The sequence below is a fragment of the Balaenoptera acutorostrata genome, chromosome 1, assembly GCF_949987535.1.
Source record: "Balaenoptera acutorostrata chromosome 1, mBalAcu1.1, whole genome shotgun sequence".
Classification (NCBI taxonomy): domain Eukaryota; kingdom Metazoa; phylum Chordata; class Mammalia; order Artiodactyla; family Balaenopteridae; genus Balaenoptera; species Balaenoptera acutorostrata.
Genome location: NC_080064.1, coordinates 28557301 through 28570744, shown reverse-complemented (window position 1 = coordinate 28570744; position 13444 = coordinate 28557301). Strand labels below are relative to the sequence as shown.

The window sequence follows — 13444 nt, the reverse complement described above, 5'->3', positions numbered from 1 at the left end:
TCAAGGCAACACTATACTATATGGGGAATTGTGGGTCAAGAGAGTTCTTTTTAAGATGGGAAACATTAAAGCATATTAAAAACAGTAAAGCATCACCAAACATATTAGAAAGGTCAAATGGACAACACAACATCAAAGACCTCTGCCTCCAAGATGGCACAAGCTATGGAGACAAGGCTGAAAGAGCGGATAAAGGCCAGGAAGTGGATGATGAGGTGGGTCAAAAAGAGGAAATCATGCATCATGGGGTCAAGCCATCTTTAGAAGCCAGTGCTCCATCCAACATTTAATCTTTGGGAAATGCATTCTGTAGAGTTGTCATAGTTATTGGTTTCTTTCTGTGAAAGAAGGTAAATATCACTGTACTGCTGCTTGTATAAACCTTGTTCTTCAGGTCATAGCAGAGGGGGTAAAATTCAGGACTAACAAGGATATATTAAAGGTGAGCATATTTAACGCTGATGAGTTAGATATTTTGAAATTTCAGAAAGAAAAGATCAATGACATAGCCTAGGAAGTGGCAATAATTGTTGTAGGCTAGCTGAATAATCATGAGATATTTTTATTTTCTACTATAACAATAACAATAACATTGCTTTCAATAATATGAAAATTGGGCTTCCCTGGTGGCGCAGTGGTTGAGAATCTGCCTGCTAATGCAGGAGACACGGGTTCGAGCCCTGGTCTGGGAGGATCCCACATGCCGCGGAGCGGCTGGGCCCGTGAGCCACGGCTGCTGAGCCTGCGCTTCTGGAGCCTGTGCCCCGCGACGGGAGGGGCCGCGATAGTGAAAGGCCCGCGCACCGCGATGAAGAGCGGTCCCCGCACCGCGATGAAGAGTGGCCCCCACTTGCCGCAACTGGAGAAAGCCCTCGCACGAACCAAAGACCCAGCACAGCCAAAAATTAAATAAATAAATAAATAAATAAATAAATAAATAAATAAATAAAAAATAATAATATGAAAATTATTTTTCAAAAGGAAAGTTCCAAAGGCTTATATTTTTAAAATATTTTTATTTATTTATTTGGCTGCACCAGGTCTTAGTTGTGGCACGTGGGATCTTCACTGCGGCATGCAGGATCTTTAATCGCAGCACGTGGGATCTTTTAGTTGAGGCATGTGGGCTCATAGTTGTGGCATGTGGACTCTTCGTTGTGGCATGCAGACTTCTTAGTTGCAGCATGCGGACTCTTAATTGCAGCATGCAGACTCTTATCTGTGGCTTGCATGCAGGATCTGGTTCCCCAACCAGGGATCGAACCCAGGCCCCCTGCATTAGGAGCACAGAGTCCTACCCACTGGACCACTAGGGAAGTCCAACTCAATGGGTTTTATAAATTGTGGTAAAACACACATAATATAAAATTTACCACTTTACCATTTTAAGTGTACAAATGGTATTAAGTACATTCACATTGTTCTGCAACCATCACAACCGTCCAACTCAGGAATTCTTTTCATCTTGCAAAACTGAAACTCTGTACCTAGTAAACAATAATGCGCAATTGCTTGATGAATTTTTAAAACATCAAACCAGCTCTCAGGTCAGTAAATAAAATACTACCAGCCTCCTTAAAGACCTTCTAACTCTCTCCTTTTAGTAACTAAACTCACACACAAGGGGGTGATTTTTAGCTGGGTTGCTTCTAACTATGACAATTAGATAAAATAATGGTATCTTACTGTTAACTTAATTCCTTTGAATTATTTAAGGAGGCTGAACTCTTTAAAATATGACTTTGACCATTTGCATTTCTTCTTTAGAAATTGGTATTACATTATCTTATTTAATCCTCACAAAACCTAGTGAGAGAAAAATAAATGAAGCCAAGACTTGTTTCTTTGAAAAGATCAACAAAAGTGACAAAACTTTAGCTAGATTGACTAAGAAAAAAGAGAGACGACTCATATAACTAAAATGAGAAATGATAGTGGGGACATTACTACTGACACCACAGAAATAAAAAATATCATAACAGAGTACTATGAACAATTATATGCCAACAAATTGGATAACCAGATAAAATGGATAAATTCCCTAACACACATAACCTACCAGGACAAAATAATGAAGAAAAAAATCTGAACCAGTAAGGAGATTGAATCAGTAATAATAAGAAAACCCTCAACAAAGAAAAGCCCAAGACCATATGTCACCACTGGTGAATTCCACCAAACATTTACAGAATTAACAACAATCCTGCTCAATCTCTTCCAAAAAGTTGAAGAGGAGAGAATAGTTCCTAATGCATTCTATTAGGTCAGCATTACCCTAATGCCTAAGCCAGACAAAGAGACTACGAGAAAACAAAACTATAGACCAATATCCCTTATGAAAACTAAAGCAAAAATCTTCAACAAAATACTAGCAAACTAAATTCAACAGCATACTAAAAGGATTATACACGTGACCATATAGGATTTAGTCCTAGAATGCAAGGATGGTTCAATGTATGAACATCAATCAATGAACATCAATCAATCAGCACCACATTAACAGAATAAAGAAAATAAACCACATGATCATCTCAAGTGATGCAGAAAAAGCATTTGACTAAATATAATACACTTTTATGATAAAAAACATTCAACAAACAAGGAATAGAAGGAGAGTATCTCAATATAATAAAGACCACGTATGAAAACCCACAACAAACAGCATACTCAATGGTGAAAGACTAAAAGCTTTTTCTCTAAGATCAGAAACAAGGCAAGGATGCCCCTTTACCACTTATATACAATACAGTAGTGGAAATCCTAGTCAGAGCAACTAGATAAGAAAAAGAAATTAAAGCCATCCAAATTGGAAAGGAGTAAGTAAAATTTTCATAGATGATTTTACAGACACATGATCTTAAATGTGGAAAACTCTATAGATTACAAACACACATACATACACACAAACTGTTAGAACTAATAAATGGATTCAGCGAAGTAACAGGATACAAAGTTAACACACAAAAATCAGTTACATTTCTATACACTAACAATGAATAATCTGAAAAGGAAATTACAAAAACAATTCCATTCACAATAGCATTAAAAAGAATACAATACCTAGAAATTAATTTACCCAAAGAGGTGAAAGACTTGTACAATGAAAACGACAAAACATTTCCAAAAGAAATTAAAGAAAACATGGATAAATGAAATCATATCCCATGTTCATGGATTAGAAGACTTATTAATGTCAAAATGTCACTACTATCCAAAGAGGTCTACAGATTCAATGCAATCCCTATCAAAATCCCAATGACCTTTATGCAGAACTAAAATAACCCACCCTAAAATTCATCTAAAATCTCAGGGAAACTGGAATAGCCAAAACAGTCCTGAAAGAGAAGAACAAAGCTGAAGGACTCAGACTTCCTGATTTTATTATTTTTTTATAAATTTCATTTTTTTAATTAATTAATTAATTTATTTATTTTTGGCTGCATTGGGTCTTCATTGCTGTACGTGGGCTTTCTCTAGTTGGGGTGACGGGGCTACTCTTCATTGCAGTGCGTGGCCTTCTCATTGCAGTGGCTTCTCTTTGTTGTGGAGCATGGGCTCTAGGCATGCAGGGTTCAGTAGTTGTGGCACATGGGCTTAGTTGCTTTGTGGCACATGGGATCTTCCTGGACCTGGCTCAAACCCGTGTCCCCTGCATTGGCAGGTGGATTCTTAACCACTGCGCCACCAGGGAAGTCCCATACTTCCTGATTTTAAAATTACAAAGCTACAGTGGTGACCTAAATGGGAAGGAAATCCAAAAAAGAGGGGATATATGTATATGTATAGCTGATTCATTTTGCTGAACAGTAGAAACTAACACAACATTGTAGAGCAACTATACTCCAATAAAAATTAATTAAAAATAAATAAATAAAATTACAAAGCTATAGTAATTAAAATACTGTGGTACTGACATAAAGACAGACATATAGACCGTTGCAATAGAATAGGGAGCTCAGAAAAAAACTCTCCTATAAATGGTCAAATGATTTTGACAAGAGTGGGCCAAGACCATTCAACAGGAAAAGGATAGTCTTTTCAACAAATGGTGTTGGGAAAACTTGATATCCACATGCAAAAGAAAGAAGTTTAAACCCTTACCTTACACTGTATTAAAAATTAACTCGAAGTGGATCAGAGACCTAAACATAAGAGCTAAAACTATAAAACCCTTAGAAGAAAACATAAGGGAAAAACTTCATGACATTGGACTTGGCAACCATTTTTTGGACATGACACCAAAAGCACAGGCAACAAAAGAAAAAAAATAGATAAGTTGGGCTTCATCAAAGTTCAAAACTTTTATGCATCAAAGGATACTATCAACAGAGTGAAAAGGCAACCCACAGAATGGGATAAAATATTTGCATATCATTTGATATCCAGAATACATAAAGAACTCCTGGGCTTCCCTGATGGCACAGTGGTTAAGAATCCGCCTGCCAATGCAGGGGACATGGGTTTGAGCCCTGGTCCGGGAAGATCCCATATGCCACGGACCAACTAAGCCCGAGCGCCACAACTACTGAGCCTGCGCTCTAGAGCCCGTGAGCCACAACTATTGAAGCCCACGTGCCTAGAGCCCATGCTCTCTTGCCCATGCAGCAAGAGAAGGCACCGCAATTAGAAGCCCGCACACCGCAACGAAGAGTATCCCCCACTTGCCGCAACTAGAGAATGCCTGTGCGCAGAAGCAAAGACCCAACGCAGCCAAAAATAAATAAATAAAATTAAAAAAAAAAAACCTCCTACAGTTCAACAACAACAACACAAAACAATTTTAAATAATTAGTAAAGGTGGGAGTTCCCTGGTGGCCTAGTGATTAGGATTCCAGGCTTTCACTGCTGAGGCCCAGGTTCAATCCCTGGTTGGGGAACTGAGATCCAGCAAGCCACGTAGTGTGGCAAAAAAAAAAAAAAAAAAAGGTAAAGGATTTGAATTTCTCCAAAGAAGATATACAAATGGCCAATAAGCATAAGGAAAGGTGCTCAACCATATATACACTACTATGTATAAAATAGGTAACTAATGAGAACCTACTGTATAGCACAGGGAACTCTACTCAGTGCTCTGTGGTGACCTAAATGGGAAGGAAATCTAAAAACGAGGGGATATATGTATATGTACAACTGATTCACTTTGCTGTACTGCAGAAACTAACACAACATTGTAAAGCAACTATACTCCAATAAAAATTAATTTAAATAAAAGAAAAGGATTGGAAAATGCAAATCAAAACCATAATAAGATACCACTGCATACACATTAGGATGACTATTATAAAAAAATAAAACAGAAAATAACAAGTGCTGATGAGGATGTAGAGAAATTGGAACCCATGTACATTGCTGGTAGGAATGTAAATGGTGCAGCCACTGTGGAAAAGGGTATTGCAGTTCCTCAAAAAGTTAAACATAGAATTATTATATGATCCAACATACCTACTTCTGGATATATACCCCAAAGAAATGAAAGCAGGGATTTGAACAGATATTTGTATACCCATGTCCATTGCTGCATTATTCATAGTAACCAAAAGGTAGAAGCAACCCAAGTGTCTATCAACAGATGAATGGGTAAACAAAATGTGGTATATCCATATAATAGAATATTATTCAGCCTTTAAAAGGACAGAAGGGCTTCCCTGGTGGCACAGTGGTTAAGAATCTGCCTGCCAATGCAGGGGACATGGGTTTGAGCCCTGGTCCAGGAAGATCCCACATGCCATGGAGCAACTAAGCCCGTGCACCACAACTACTGAGCTGGCGCTCTAGAGCCTGCAAGCCACAACTACTGAGCCCGCACACCACAACTACTGGAGCCTGCACACCACAACTTCTGAAGCCCCCGTGCCTAGAGCCCGTGTTCCACAACAAGAGAAGCCCCTGCTCACCACAACGAGAGAAAGCCCGCACTTAGCAACGAAGACCCAACACAACCAAAAATAAATAAATAAAATAAATGAATTTATTAAAAAAAAAAGGACAGAAATTTTGACGTACAGTACATGAATGAACCTTGAAGAATTATGCTATGTGAAAAAAGCCATTCACAAAAGGACGAATATTGTACAATTCCACTTGTATGAAGTATCTAGAGTAGCCCAATTCATAGAAACAGAAAGTAGAAAGGTGATTGACAGGGGTTGGGGGAAGAGGAGAATGGAGATTTAGTGTTTAATGGGTACAAAGTTTCAGCTGGGGAAGATGAGAATGTTCTGGAGATGGATGATGGTAATGGTTGCACAGTGATATAAATGTACTAAATGCTATAAAACTGTACACTTTAAAATGGTTAAAATGGGGACTTCCCTGGTGGTCCAGTGGGTAAGACTCCACGTTCCCAATGCAGGGGGCCTGGGTTCAATCCCTGGTCAGGGAACCAGATCCCGCATGCATGCTGCAACAAAGATCCTGTGTGCCATGACTAAGACCTGGAGCAGCCAAAATAAATAAATAAATATTTATAAAAATGAAGAAGAAGAAATTGGGACTGGAATATGGTTATTAAAAAAGTGGTTAAAATGGTAAATTTATGTTATATACACTTGACCACAATAAAAAAAAATGAAGTAAACAAATTTCCTATTTTATAGATTAAAAAAATAAAGTCTATCAAGATTAAGTGACTTTACACAGCTAGGAATTGGAAATGGTATTCAAATACAAGGCTTTTTAACACCAAAGCTTATGTTCTTACTACTACTACATCAGTGTTTGTTTAAGGTAAAATTTTGATGCAGTGAAATGCATAGATCTAAAGTGTACAATTTAATGAATTTTGATAAATTAATATACCCTAGTAACCAGCACCCCAATCAAGATAAAGCACATTTCCATGAACCCAGAGAATGCCCTTATGCCCCCTTCCACTCAACCTCCATTCTCTACGTCTGCATCTTTATTCCTGTCCTGCAGCTAGGTTCATCAGTACCATTTTTTTTTAGATTCCATATATATGTGTTAGCATATGGTATATGTTTTTCTCTTTCTGACTTACTTCACTCTGTATGACAGACTCTAGGTCCATCCACCTCAGTACAAATAACTCAATTTTGTTTCTTTTTATGGCTGAGTAATATTCCATTGTATATATGTGCCACATCTTCTTTATCCATGCATCTGTCAATAGACATTTAGGTTGCTTCCATGTCCTGGCTATTGGAAATAGTGCTGCAATGAACATTGTGGTACATGTCTCTTTTTGAATTATGGTTTTCTCAGGGTATATGCCCAGTAGTGGGATTGCTGGGTCATATGGTAGTTCTATATTTAGTTTTATAAGGAACCTCAATACTGTTCTCCATAGCGGCTGTGTCAATTTACATTCCCACCAACAGAGCAGGAGGGTTCCCTTTTCACTACCCCCTCTCCAGCATTTTTTTTTTAATCTTAAAGTGAGACAATCCTTTTATTTCTCCAGCATTTATTGTTTCTAGATTTTTTTGATGATGGCCATTCTGACTAGTGTTAGGTGATAACTCATTGTAGTTTTGATTTGCATTTCTCTAATAATTAGTGACGTTGAGCATCTTTTCATGTGCCTCTTGGCCATCTGTATGTCTTCTTTGGTGAAATTTCTATTTAGGTCTTCCACCCATTTTTTAATTGGGTTGTTTGTTATTCTTTCTCTTATTGATGGACATTTGGATTGTTTCCTGTTGTTGGCTCTTATGAATAAATCTACTCTAAACATTTTTTCACAACTCTTTGTATGGATATATTTTCATTTCTTTTCTCATGTGACTTGCTTCCGTTACAGGGGCCATAGCAAACTTGATACAAACAACTGAAAATTTGCTTTTGTAATTTTAATTCTTCTCTAACCTTGTTACTACCATGGGAACAAACACAGGCTAGCCTGCTGAAAGATGAGAGACCATGTGGAGTGAAGCCAAGTCATCCCACCTGAGGCCTTTCTAGACTAGCCAACCCCCAGGCAATTCGACAGGTGTTATGGATTCATGAACAAGTCCAAGTGAGATTGGCCTAGCCCAGCCCTGGTCAGAAGAGCTGCCCGGGTGACCCCTAGAGTGATGACAAATAATAAATGGTAGTTCCTTTAAGCTGCTGAGTTTTGGGATGGTTTGTTATACAGAATTATTGTGGCGATAGATAATTTATACACATCTGTACCAGTTTTCTACCACTGCATAACAAATTATCAGAAACTTAGTGGATTAAAATAATACATTCATTATCTCAGTTTCAATGGGTCAGAAATCTGGGCATGCGTAAGCTATGTCCTCCGCTCTGTTCTTATCAAGCTGAAATCAATATGTCAGCCAGGACTTATCAAAGTCAGCTTATGTCAGCTGAGGCTCAGGGTCCTCTTCCAAGCTTGCTGCTTGTTGGCTGAATTCAATTTCTTCTAGTCGTAGGACTGAGGCCCTCAGCTCTTAGAGGCCAACCACCATGTCCTGCTACATAGACCTCTCTACAACATAGCAACTTGCCTCTTTAAAGCCAACAGATGAGCACCTCTGGAGCTTCAAATCTTTCTGACTTCTGTTTCTGACCTCTAGGCCCCTTTTCAAAGAGCCCAGCTGATTAGGTCAGGCCCACCCAGGATAATCTCCCTTTTGATTACCTTAAAGTCAACTGATTAGAAACCTTATTACATCTCCAAAATCCCTTCACTTTTGCTATATAAAATAACCTAATGACAAAATTATATCCCATCATATTTACAGGTCCCACCCATCCTTAAGGGTAGGGATTTTATAGAATATGTACACAAAGGGATGGAAATTTTGGGAGCCAATTTGGAACCCAAGATATGCAAACAATTTTTAAAGATAAAGGAATATATCAGTTAAGCAATGAAAATAGGTTTATATAATATTATATACTGTAGGACTTCCCTGGTGGCACAGTGGTTAAGAATCCACCTGCCAATGCAGGGGACACATGTTCGAGCCCTGGTCCGGGAAGATCCCACATGCCGCAGAGCAACTAAGCCTGTGGGCCACAACTACTAAGCCTGAGTGCTACAACTACTGAAGCCCCCGTGCCTAGAGCCAGTGCTCCACAACAAGAGAAGCCACTGCAATGAGAAGCCCACACACCGCAATGAAGAGTAGCCCCTGCTCGCCGCAACTAGAGAGAAAGCCCATGTGCAGCAACGAAGACCCAACTCAGCCAATAAATAAATAAATAAATAAATAAATAAATAAATGCTATAATGGTATATATTATAATCTACAATATATAATAACATATGTTAATTATATCACATAAAAATTATATATATTATATTGTATAATCTATTATGCAATAGATTATACAATATATATACAATTATATAATGGTATATATATTATAATTATAATATGATTTATAACATATATAATTATTTTCACTTAAAAATCATAGTTATATGTTATACCATATTATATATATAATGGTACACAGTTGTAATATAATATATAATTGTAACTATATACCATTATATGGTATATTACATGATATACATTACATACTATAATATATAACATATAATTACAATATATACCATTGCCTAATATAATATTATATGAAGTGTACCATGTAATATACCATATTAATCTTCAAACAGCTATTTGAAAGTTAGTATCTTTTGTACATAAAATATAATTCAATTATTTTTAAACTTATCAAAAGAAGAAGAGAAGACTTGACCGTGAGAGGTGGTTGGTGGAGGAGTGGTACAAGGAAGTTATTCTTTAGAAGATGTACTCTTTCGTTGCCCATTTTCACCAATTTTTCAATCTTTTAGGAGCTCATGGTTTTTTGTTTTTTGTTTTATTTGGCTGCGTTGGGTCTTTCTTGCTGCACGCGGGCTTTCTCTAGTTGCAGCAAGTGGGGGCTACTCTCATTGCGGTGCGTGGGCTTCTCATTGTGGTGGCTTCTCTTGTTGTGCAGCACGGGCTCTAGGTGCGTGGGCTTCAGTAATTGCAGCACGTGCGCTCAGTAGTTGTGACTTGTGGGCTCTAGAGTGCAGGCTCAGTAGTTGTGGTGCACGGCATGTGGGATCTTCCCAGACCAGGGCTCAAACCTGTGTCCCCTGCACTGGCAGGCAGATTCTAAACCACCGTGCCACCAGGGAAGTCCCTAGGAGCTCATGGTTTTCTTGCACTTAAACTGCACTTAAAAATAAATTTCTAACAAGCAAAACTACCTCCAGAGCAAAATAAAGGCTAAATCCAAAAGCGCTTTGAAAAATGGAAATGACATAAACACATCTGACTGATCATAGAAGATGCTTCATTTTTCTCACTTGGCGTACATATGCAAAACAAAACAAAACATTTGTGTTCATCTAAATCTACAGCACAATTCAAATTTGTTCATATGATATTCTCTAAATCTGTTGTGCCAAATAAAGTGGTGAGTGTATCTTTACTCAAAACCATAGTATTGGGCTTCCCTGGTGGCGCAGTGGTTGAGAGTCTGCCTGCCAATGCAGGGGACACGGGTTCGAGCCCTGGTCTGGGAAGATCCCACATGCCACGGAGCAACTGGGCCCGTGAGCCACAATTACTGAGCCTGCGCGTCTGGAGCCTGTGCTCCGCGACAAGAGAGGCCGCGATGGTGAGAGGCCCGCGCACCGCGATGAAGAGTGGCCCCCGCTCGCCGCAACTGGAGAAAGCCCTCGCACAGAAACGAAGACCCAACACAGCCATAAATAAATAAAAATTAAAAAAAAAAAGAAAAAGAAAAAGAAAATATTAAAAAAAAAAAAAACATAGTATTGAAATATTACATAATAAAAAGAGAGGATACTGCTTTTTAAGTGAAAAAAGTTGTAGCACTGGGAAAAATGAGTCATTGACTGAAAAGTGGAATAATTTTTTAAGAGCCATTGTGGCAAAAACTCGTTATCTGAACGATCTTTATGTGAAGTAAATCTATATTCCTCCCTCCTTAACTCCAGATGTAAAGTTCTTACTGTCAATTTACTGAACTGATAGTTTCCATATCTAATCAATACAACAGTTGAGCTGCCATATACTGAGCCATCATGTGTGTCTGCCAAAACCTTTAGATACATCATCTAATTTAAATCTCATTACTAGATACTGAGGATGAAAGTGAGGTTTAGAAAGTTGAAGTAACTTGTTCAAGGTCATACAGGTTGGAATTAGCAGAGTTGGGTTTTGAATCCAAGTCTGTTCAAGTCCACAGCCTGTTCTCTTAGCCTCTTCTGCCAGTCTAAAGCTTGGCATTTGGTATATGGGAAGAAAAACATTTCTGGAATATAAGAACAGCTTACATTCAAGGCCACCTCTCCCACTTAATAGATGTTCAGCCTTAGGCAAGTTTCTTAACATTGAAGAGGCTACTTTGTCCCTATCAAACAGGGAGAGTAATTCTTACCTTGTACAGTTATTTTATTTGTTGTTTTGAATTCAAGAGACAATGTTTGTGAAAAATATATTTAGTAAATTATAGGTGCATCCTCCATAAATGATAGAAGCATCTGGACCTGAAACTCATGATTTCTTATCTCCTCTCTACCACCCCCATAAACCTGCTCCTTATTTTTTGTTTCTTTCAAGGTTATGGCAACCATCAGTCACCCTGTCTGGAAAACTACATCATCTTTAATGCCTCTTTGTCTTTGCTTTCAGCCCCATCACCACCCATACCTTCAAAATCAAACCAGTTATCAGAACCAATCAATTCCACTTTTACGATGTCTGTCCTGTCTCCACCTCTTCATTTCATTGCATCAACCATAGATAAGACCCTCGCCAACTGTCACTGGAACTATCTTCTCTTTCTTAATTATTTAAGTAAAATTTTGAATAATAATACATATATATCTGATGGGAAATGTTTTAAGATATAAAAGGTTATATAGTGAAAAGTAAATCTCCCTTCCACTATTGTCTCCCAGCCATCTATCTCCAGTTCAGAGGCAGCCACTGTTACAAGTTTCTTGTATATCTTTCCAGAAGCTACAAATCTGCCACACACACACATATTTTTCACACGTGATAGCACACTATGCCCATTGCTCTCAACCTTTTTTTTTTTTACTAACAATATATTTTGGAGATAGTTCTATATTTGTACCCATAAAACATTCATTCTTTTCAATGGCTTCATACTATGCCATTGTATGGATAGCTTAACTTATTTAACCATTCTCTACAGACGTTTAGAGTCTTTCCATATATAAGTATGCAATGTGTGTGTGTGTGTGTAATTTTGAACAAATGTGCACATATTTGTAGTATAAATTCTTTTTTTTAATCAATTAATTTATTTATTTTTGTCTGTGTTGGGTCTTCCTTGCTGCAATCGGGCTTTCTCTAGTTGCTGCGAGCAGGGGCTACTCTTTGCCGTGGTGCGCGGGCTTCTCATTGCGGTGGCTTCTCTTGTTGCAGAGCATGGGCTCTAGGCGCTAGGGCTTCAGTAGTTGTGGCACGCGGGCTCAGTAGTTGTGGCTCACACGCTTATTTGCTCTGCGGCATGTGGGATCTTCCCAGACCAGGGCTCAAACCCGTGTCCCCTGCATTGGCAGGCGGATTCTTAACCACTGTGCCACCAGGGAAGCCCCATAAATTCTTAAAAGTATAAATTTCTGGGTCAACATACAGGGATACTTTAAATATTGATAGATATTAATGTTTTGTGAAGATCTGTTCATCCACCGGCTGTGTGTAAAAGTGACTGTTTCTCTGTACCTTCACCTACTAAATCTATCACCAGACTTCTTGAGCACTGCCAATCAGTTAGATGAAAAAATGGCATCTTCCTGTAGTTTTGAGTATTCTTAAAGTTTCTACTGGGTTGAAACCTTTTCCCTGTACTTTTATTTACTTTGCATTCGGATTGTAGGATGTTCATCACAACTATTTTAATAGCTTCCTCACTGACCTCCCTATCTCCAATTTTTAACCTTTGTAGACTTTCCAGATAACATCTTGAGAATTACATTCTTAAAAACAGTCCTAATCATGTTGCACTCAGCCCCTAAATCACCAGTTCTGAAGTTCTTTGTTTCAGGACCCCTTTACACTCTTAAAAATTACTGAGCTTTTGTTTATGTATATTTACCATATTTGAAATTAAAACTGAGAAAGTTTTAAAATATATTTTAGTTTCCTTAAAATGATAGCAATAAACCAACTGTGTGTTAATATAAGTGACATATTTTATGAAAAATAACTATATTTTCCAAAATAATAAAACTAGAGAGAAAAGTGAAATGCTTTACATTTTTGCAAACCTCATTCGTGTCTGGCTTAATAGAAACAGCTGGATACTCATATCTTCTGCATTCAATCTATTGCAATATGCTATTTCGGTTGAAGTCTATGAAGAAAATCTGGCCTCACAGAGATATATTATTGGAAAAGGGAAAGTATTTTAAAAGCCTTTTGGGATGTGGATATTCTTCTTTGGTATTATACCAATAAGCAACATACACATAGTAGTTTATGAAAGGTTAGTT

At 37.9% G+C, this 13444-nt stretch overlaps 1 non-coding gene across 1 annotated transcript; it reads right to left on the bottom strand.

Moving 5' to 3' along the window:
* Nucleotides 1-1243: 1243 nt before the first annotated feature.
* Nucleotides 1244-1316, bottom strand: TRNAR-CCU (transfer RNA arginine (anticodon CCU)). Its single transcript has one exon. It is a non-coding gene; the product is annotated as a tRNA-Arg (tRNA).
* Between the last annotated feature and the right edge of the window lie 12128 nt (nucleotides 1317-13444).